Raw genomic sequence first — 8820 nt, 5'->3', positions numbered from 1 at the left:
GGTGTCAAGTGTTCAGTCAAAAAAAAAAAATGGCAGTGGGGTATTGCTATGTCGGTAGGTGTCAAGTGTTCAGTCAAAAAAAAACAAATGGCAGTGGGGTATTGCTATGTCGGTAGGTGTCAAGTGTTCAGTCAAAAAAAAAAAATGGCAGTGGGGTATTGCTATGTCGGTAGGTGTCAAGTGTTCAGTCAAAAAAAAAATGGCAGTGGGGTATTGCTATGTCGGTAGGTGTCAAGTGATCAGTCAAAAAAAAACACAAATGGCAGTGGGGTATTGCTATGTCGGTAGGTGTCAAGTGTTCAGTCAAAAAAAAAAAAAAAATGGCAGTGGGGTATTGCTATGTCGGTAGGTGTCAAGTGTTCAGTCAAAAAAAATGGCAGTGGGGTATTGCTATGTCGGTAGATGTCAAGTGTTCAGTCAAAAAAAAAATGGCAGTGGGGTATTGCTATGTCGGTAGATGTCAAGTGTTCAGTCAAAAAAAACAAATGGCAGTGGGGTATTGCTATGTCGGTAGGTGTCAAGTGTTCAGTCAAAAAAAAAATGGCAGTGGGGTATTGCTATGTCGGTAGGTGTCAAGTGTTCAGTCAAAAAAAAAAATGGCAGTGGGGTATTGCTATGTCGGTAGATGTCAAGTGTTCAGTCAAAAAAAAAATGGCAGTGGGGTATTGCTATGTCGGTAGATGTCAAGTGTTCAGTCAAAAAAAAAAAATGGCAGTGGGGTATTGCTATGTCGGTAGGTGTCAAGTGTTCAGTCAAAAAAAAACAAATGGCAGTGGGGTATTGCTATGTCGGTAGGTGTCAAGTGTTCAGTCAAAAAAAAACAAATGGTAGTGGGGTATTGCTATGTCGGTAGGTGTCAAGTGTTCAGTCAAAAAAAAAAAATGGCAGTGGGGTATTGCTATGTCGGTAGGTGTCAAGTGTTCAGTCAAAAAAAAAATGGCAGTGGGGTATTGCTATGTCGGTAGGTGTCAAGTGTTCAGTCAAAAAAAAAAAATAAATGGCAGTGGGGTATTGCTATGTCGGTAGGTGTCAAGTGTTCAGTCAAAAAAAAAAAAAAAATGGCAGTGGGGTATTGCTATGTCGGTAGGTGTCAAGTGTTCAGTCAAAAAAAAATGGCAGTGGGGTCTTGCTATGTCGGTAGGTGTCAAGTGTTCAGTCAAAAAAAAAAATGGCAGTGGGGTATTGCTATGTCGGTAGGTGTCAAGTGTTCAGTCAAAAAAAAACAAATGGCAGTGGGGTATTGCTATGTCGGTAGGTGTCAAGTGTTCAGTCAAAAAAAAACAAATGGCAGTGGGGTATTGCTATGTCGGTAGATGTCAAGTGTTCAGTCAAAAAAAAAAATGGCAGTGGGGTATTGCTATGTCGGTAGATGTCAAGTGTTCAGTCAAAAAAAAAATGGCAGTGGGGTATTGCTATGTCGGTAGATGTCAAGTGTTCAGTCAAAAAAAAAATGGCAGTGGGGTATTGCTATGTCGGTAGATGTCAAGTGTTCAGTCAAAAAAAAAAATGGCAGTGGGGTATTCTATGTCGGTAGATGTCAAGTGTTCAGTCAAAAAAAAAAAAAAATGGCAGTGGGGTATTGCTATGTCGGTAGATGTCAAGTGTTCAGTCAAAAAAAAAAAAAATGGCAGTGGGGTATTGCTATGTCGGTAGATGTCAAGTGTTCAGTCAAAAAAACAAAAAACAAATGGCAGTGGGGTATTGCTATGTCGGTAGGTGTCAAGTGTTCAGTCAAAAAAAAAATGGCAGTGGGGTATTGCTATGTCGGTAGGTGTCAAGTGTTCAGTCAAAAAAAAATGGCAGTGGGGTATTGCTATGTCGGTAGGTGTCAAGTGTTCAGTCAAAAAAAAAAAATGGCAGTGGGGTATTGCCATGTCGGTAGATGTCAAGTGTTCAGTCAAAAAAAAAAAAAAATGGCAGTGGGGTATTGCTATGTCGGTAGGTGTCAAGTGTTCAGTCAAAAAAACAAATAACAAATGGCAGTGGGGTATTGCTATGTCGGTAGATGTCAAGTGTTCAGTCAAAAAAAAAAAAAAATGGCAGTGGGGTATTGCTATGTCGGTAGGTGTCAAGTGTTCAGTCAAAAAAAACAAATGGCAGTGGGGTATTGCTATGTCGGTAGATGTCAAGTGTTCAGTCAAAAAAAAAAATGGCAGTGGGGTATTGCTATGTCGGTAGGTGTCAAGTGTTCAGTCAAAAAAAAAAAATGGCAGTGGGGTTTTGCTATGTCGGTAGGTGTCAAGTGTTCAGTCAAAAAAATGGCAGTGGGGTATTGCTATGTCGGTAGGTGTCAAGTGTTCAGTCAAAAAAAAAAAATGGCAGTGGGGTATTGCTATGTCGGTAGATGTCAAGTGTTCAGTCAAAAAAAAACAAAAAAACAAATGGCAGTGGGGTATTGCTATGTCGGTAGATGTCAAGTGTTCAGTAAAAAAAAAAAAAAAAATGGCAGTGGGGTATTGCTATGTCGGTAGATGTCAAGTGTTCAGTCAAAAAAAAAATGGCAGTGGGGTATTGCTATGTCGGTAGATGTCAAGTGTTCAGTCAAAAAAAAACAAATGGCAGTGGGGTATTGCTATGTCGGTAGATGCCAAGTGTTCAGTCAAAAAAAACAAATGGCAGTGGGGTATTGCTATGTCGGTAGGTGTCAAGTGTTCAGTCAAAAAAAACAAATGGCAGTGGGGTATTGCTATGTCGGTAGATGCCAAGTGTTCAGTCAAAAAAAACAAATGGCAGTGGGGTATTGCTATGTCGGTAGATGTCAAGTGTTCAGTCAAAAAAAAAAAACAAATGGCAGTGGGGTATTGCTATGTCGGTAGATGTCAAGTGTTCAGTCAAAAAAAAACAAATGGCAGTGGGGTATTGCTATGTCGGTAGGTGTCAAGTGTTCAGTCAAAAAAACAAATGGCAGTGGGGTATTGCTATGTCGGTAGATGCCAAGTGTTCAGTCAAAAAAAACAAATGTCAGTGGGGTATTGCTATGTCGGTAGATGTCAAGTGTTCAGTCAAAAAAAAAAACATGTCAGTGGGGTATTGCTATGTCGGTAGATGTCAAGTGTTCAGTCAAAAAAAAAATGGCAGCGGGGTATTGCTATGTCGGTAGATGTCAAGTGTTCAGTCAAAAAAAAATGGCAGTGGGGTATTGCTATGTCGGCAGATGTCAAGTGTTGTCAAAAAAAAACAAATGGCAGTGGGGTATTGCTATGTCGGTAGATGTCAAGTGTTCAGTCAAAAAAAAAAACAAATGGCAGTGGGGTATTGCTATGTCGGTAGATGTCAAGTGTTCAGTCAAAAAAAAAAAACAAATGGCAGTGGGGTATTGCTATGTCGGTAGATGTCAAGTGTTCAGTCAAAAAAACAAAAAAAAGGCAGTGGGGTATTGCTATGTCGGTAGATGTCAAGTGTTCAGTCAAAAAAAAAAACAAATGGCAGTGGGGTATTGCTATGTCGGTAGATGTCAAGTGTTCAGTCAAAAAAAACAAAAACAAATGGCAGTCGGGTATTGCTATGTCGGTAGATGTCAAGTGTTCAGTCAAAAAAAAAAAATGGCAGTGGGGTATTCCTATGTCGGTAGATGTCAAGTGTTCAGTCAAAAAAAAAATGGCAGTGGGGTATTGCTATGTCGGTAGATGTCAAGTGTTCAGTCAAAAACAAATGGCAGTGGGGTATTGCTATGTCGGTAGATGTCAAGTGTTCAGTCAAAAACAAATGGCAGTGGGGTATTGCTATGTCGGTAGGTGTCAAGTGTTCAGTCAAAAAAAAAAAAAATGGCAGTGGGGTATTGCTATGTCGGTAGGTGTCAAGTGTTCAGTAAAAAAAAAAAAAACAAAAAAAAAAAATGGCAGTGGGGTATTGCTATCTCGGTAGATGTCAAGTGTTCAGTCAAAAAAAAAAAAAAAAAACAAATGGCAGTGGGGTATTGCTATGTCGGTAGATGTCAAGTGTTCAGTCAAAAAAAAAATGGCAGTGGGGTATTGCTATGTCGGTAGATGTCAAGTGTTCAGTCAAAAAAAATGGCAATGGGGTATTGCTATGTCGGTAGATGTCAAGTGTTCAGTCAAAAAAAAAAAACAAATGGCAGTGGGGTATTGCTATGTCGGTAGGTGTCAAGTGTTCAGTCAAAAAAAAACAACAAACAAATGGCAGTGGGGTATTGCTATGTCGGTAGATGTCAAGTGTTCAGTCAAAAAAAAAATGGCAGTGGGGTATTGCTATGTCGGTAGGTGTCAAGTGTTCAGTCAAAAAAAAAAACAAATGGCAGTGGGGTATTGCTATGTCGGTAGGTGTCAAGTGTTCAGTCAAAAAAAAATGGCAGTGGGGTATTGCTATGTCGGTAGGTGTCAAGTGTTCAGTCAAAAAAAAATGGCAGTGGGGTATTGCTATGTCGGTAGGTGTCAAGTGTTCAGTTAAAAAAACAAATGGCAGTGGGGTATTGCTATGTCGGTAGATGTCAAGTGTTCAGTCAAAAAAACAAAACAAATGGCAGTGGGGTATTGCTATATCGGTAGATGTCAAGTGTTCAGTCAAAAAAAAAAAAAAAATGGCAGTGGGGTATTGCTATGTCGGTAGGTGTCAAGTGTTCAGTCAAAAAAAAAAATGGCAGTGGGGTATTGCTATGTCGGTAGGTGTCAAGTGTTCAGTTAAAAAAAACAAATGGCAGTGGGGTATTGCTATGTCGGTAGATGTCAAGTGTTCAGTCAAAAAAACAAAACAAATGGCAGTGGGGTATTGCTATATCGGTAGATGTCAAGTGTTCAGTCAAAAAAAAAAAAAAAAATGGCAGTGGGGTATTGCTATGTCGGTAGGTGTCAAGTGTTCAGTCAAAAAAAAACAAATGGCAGTGGGGTATTGCTATGTCGGTAGGTGTCAAGTGTTCAGTCAAAAAAAAAACAAATGGCAGTGGGGTATTGCTATGTCGGTAGATGTCAAGTGTTCAGTCAAAAAAAAAAAAATGGCAGTGGGGTATTGCTATGTCGGTAGGTGTCAAGTGTTCAGTCAAAAAAAAAATGGCAGTGGGGTATTGCTATGTCGCTAGGTGTCAAGTGTTCAGTCAAAAAAAACAAATGGCAGTGGGGTATTGCAATGTCGGTAGGTGTCAAGTGTTCAGTCAAAAAAAAACAAAAAAAAACAAATGGCAGTGGGGTATTGCTATGTCGGTAGGTGTCAAGTGTTCAGTCAAAAAAAAACAAATGGCAGTGGGGTATTGCTATGTCGGTAGATGTCAAGTGTTCAGTCAAAAAAAAAAATGGCAGTGGGGTATTGCTATGTCGGTAGATGTCAAGTGTTCAGTCAAAAAAAAAAAATGGCAGTGGGTATTGCTATGTCGGTAGATGTCAAGTGTTCAGTCAAAAAAACAAAAAAAAAATGGCAGTGGGGTATTGCTATGTCGGTAGATGTCAAGTGTTCAGTCAAAAAAAAACAAATGGCAGTGGGGTATTGCTATGTCGGTAGATGTCAAGTGTTCAGTCAAAAAAAAACAAATGGCAGTGGGGTATTGCTATGTCAGTAGATGTCAAGTGTTCAGTCAAAAAAAAACAAATGGCAGTGGGGTATTGCTATGTCGGTAGATGTCAAGTGTTCAGTCAAAAAAACAAAAAACAAATGGCAGTGGGGTATTGCTATGTCGGTAGGTGTCAAGTGTTCAGTCAAAAAAAAATGGCAGTGGGGTATTGCTATGTCGGTAGGTGTCAGGTGTTCAGTCAAAAAAAAAACAAATGGCAGTGGGGTATTGCTATGTCGGTAGGTGTCAAGTGTTCAGTCAAAAAAAAAAATGGCAGTGGGGTATTGCTATGTCGGTAGGTGTCAGGTGTTCAGTCAAAAAAAAAACAAATGGCAGTGGGGTATTGCTATGTCGGTAGGTGTCAAGTGTTCAGTCAAAAAAAAAATGGCAGTGGGGTATTGCTATGTCGGTAGGTGTCAGGTGTTCAGTCAAAAAAAAAACAAAAAAACATGGCAGTGGGGTATTGCCATGTCGGTAGATGTCAAGTGTTCAGTCAAAAAAAAAAAAAAAATGGCAGTGGGGTATTGCTATGTCGGTAGGTGTCAAGTGTTCAGTCAAAAAAAAACAAAAAACAAATGGCAGTGGGGTATTGCTATGTCGGTAGATGTCAAGTGTTCAGTCAAAAAAAAAAGAAAAACAAATGGCAGTGGGGTATTGCTATGTCGGTAGGTGTCAAGTGTTCAGTCAAAAAAAACAAATGGCAGTGGGGTATTGCTATGTCGGTAGATGTCAAGTGTTCAGTCAAAAAAAAAATGGCAGTGGGGTATTGCTATGTCGGTAGGTGTCAAGTGTTCAGTCAAAAAAAAACAAATGGCAGTGGGGTATTGCTATGTCGGTAGGTGTCAAGTGTTCAGTCAAAAAAAAAAACAAATGGCAGTGGGGTATTGCTATGTCGGTAGGTGTCAAGTGTTCAGTCAAAAAAAAATGGCAGTGGGGTATTGCTATGTCGGTAGGTGTCAAGTGTTCAGTTAAAAAAACAAATGGCAGTGGGGTATTGCTATGTCGGTAGATGTCAAGTGTTCAGTCAAAAAAACAAAACAAATGGCAGTGGGGTATTGCTATATCGGTAGATGTCAAGTGTTCAGTCAAAAAAAAAAAAAATGGCAGTGGGGTATTGCTATGTCGGTAGGTGTCAAGTGTTCAGTCAAAAAAAAAAATGGCAGTGGGGTATTGCTATGTCGGTAGGTGTCAAGTGTTCAGTCAAAAAAAAACAAATGGCAGTGGGGTATTGCTATGTCGGTAGGTGTCAAGTGTTCAGTCAAAAAAAAAAATGGCAGTGGGGTATTGCTATGTCGGTAGATGTCAAGTGTTCAGTCAAAAAAAAAAATGGCAGTGGGGTATTGCTATGTCGGTAGATGTCAAGTGTTCAGTCAAAAAACAAATGGCAGTGGGGTATTCCTATGTCGGTAGGTGTCAAGTGTTCAGTCAAAAAAAAAGGGCAGTGGGGTATTGCTATGTCGGTAGGTGTCAAGTGTTCAGTCAAAAAAACAAATGGCAGTGGGGTATTGCTATGTCGGTAGATGTCAAGTGTTCAGTCAAAAAAAAAAGGCAATGGGGTATTGCTATGTCGGTAGATGTCAAGTGTTCAGTCAAAAAAAAACAAATGGCAGTGGGGTATTGCTATGTCGGTAGATGTCAAGTGTTCAGTCAAAAAAAAAAACAAATGGCAGTGGGGTATTGCTATGTCGGTAGATGTCAAGTGTTCAGTCAAAAAAAAAATGGCAGTGGGGTATTGCTATGTCGGTAGATGTCAAGTGTTCAGTCAAAAAAAAAATGGCAGTGGGGTATTGCTATGTCGGTAGATGTCAAGTGTTCAGTCAAAAAAACAAAAACAAATGGCAGTGGGGTATTGCTATGTCGGTAGGTGTCAAGTGTTCAGTCAAAAAAAAAAAAATGGCAGTGGGGTATTGCTATGTCGGTAGGTGTCAAGTGTTCAGTTAAAAAAACAAATGGCAGTGGGGTATTGCTATGTCGGTAGATGTCAAGTGTTCAGTCAAAAACAAATGGCAGTGGGGTATTGCTATGTCGGTAGATGTCAAGTGTTCAGTCAAAAAAAACAAAAACAAATGGCAGTGGGGTATTGCTATGTCGGTAGGTGTCAAGTGTTCAGTCAAAAAAAAACAAATGGCAGTGGGGTATTGCTATGTCGGTAGGTGTCAAGTGTTCAGTCAAAAAAAAAATGGCAGTGGGGTATTGCTATGTCGATAGGTGTCAAGTGTTCAGTCAAAAAAAACAAATGGTAGTGGGGTATTGCTATGTCGGTAGATGTCAAGTGTTCAGTCAAAAAAAAATGGCAGTGGGGTATTGCTATGTCGGTAGATGTCAAGTGTTCAGTCAAAAAAACAAATGGCAGTGGGGTATTGCTATGTCGGTAGATGTCAAGTGTTCAGTCAAAAAAAAAAAAAATGGCAGTGGGGTATTGCTATGTCGGTAGATGTCAAGTGTTCAGTCAAAAAAAAACAAATGGCAGTGGGGTATTGCTATGTCGGTAGATGTCAAGTGTTCAGTCAAAAAAACAAAAAACAAATGGCAGTGGGGTATTGCTATGTCGGTAGGTGTCAAGTGTTCAGTCAAAAAAAATGGCAGTGGGGTATTGCTATGTCGGTAGGTGTCAAGTGTTCAGTCAAAAAAAAAAAATGGCAGTGGGGTATTGCCATGTCGGTAGATGTCAAGTGTTCAGTCAAAAAAAAACAAATGGCAGTGGGGTATTGCTATGTCGGTAGATGTCAAGTGTTCAGTCAAAAAAAACAAAAAAACAAATGGCAGTGGGGTATTGCTATGTCGGTAGATGTCAAGTGTTCAGTCAAAAAAACAAAACAAATGGCAGTGGGGTGTTGCTATGTCGGTAGGTGTCAAGTGTTCAGTCAAAAAAAAAAAATGGCAGTGGGGTATTGCCATGTCGGTAGATGTCAAGTGTTCAGTCAAAAAAAAACAAATGGCAGTGGGGTATTGCTATGTCGGTAGATGTCAAGTGTTCAGTCAAAAAAAAACAAAAAAACAAATGGCAGTGGGGTATTGCTATGTCGGTAGATGTCAAGTGTTCAGTCAAAAAAACAAAACAAATGGCAGTGGGGTATTGCTATGTCGGTAGGTGTCAAGTGTTCAGTAAAAAAAAACAAATGGCAGTGAGGTATTGCTATGTCGGTAGATGTCAAGTGTTCAGTCAAAAAAAAACAAAAACAAATGGCAGTGGGGTGTTGCTATGTCGGTAGGTGTCAAGTGTTCAGTCAAAAAAAAACAAATGGCAGTGGGGTATTGCTATGTCGGTAGGTGTCAAGTGTTCAGTCAAAAAAAATGGGAGTGGGGTATTGCTATGTCGGTAG

Source organism: Penaeus vannamei, chromosome 27 (assembly GCF_042767895.1).
Source record: "Penaeus vannamei isolate JL-2024 chromosome 27, ASM4276789v1, whole genome shotgun sequence".
Taxonomy (NCBI): Eukaryota; Metazoa; Arthropoda; class Malacostraca; order Decapoda; family Penaeidae; genus Penaeus; species Penaeus vannamei.
The sequence above is the reverse complement of the archived record's forward strand: the minus strand, read 5'-3'. Positions refer to the sequence as shown.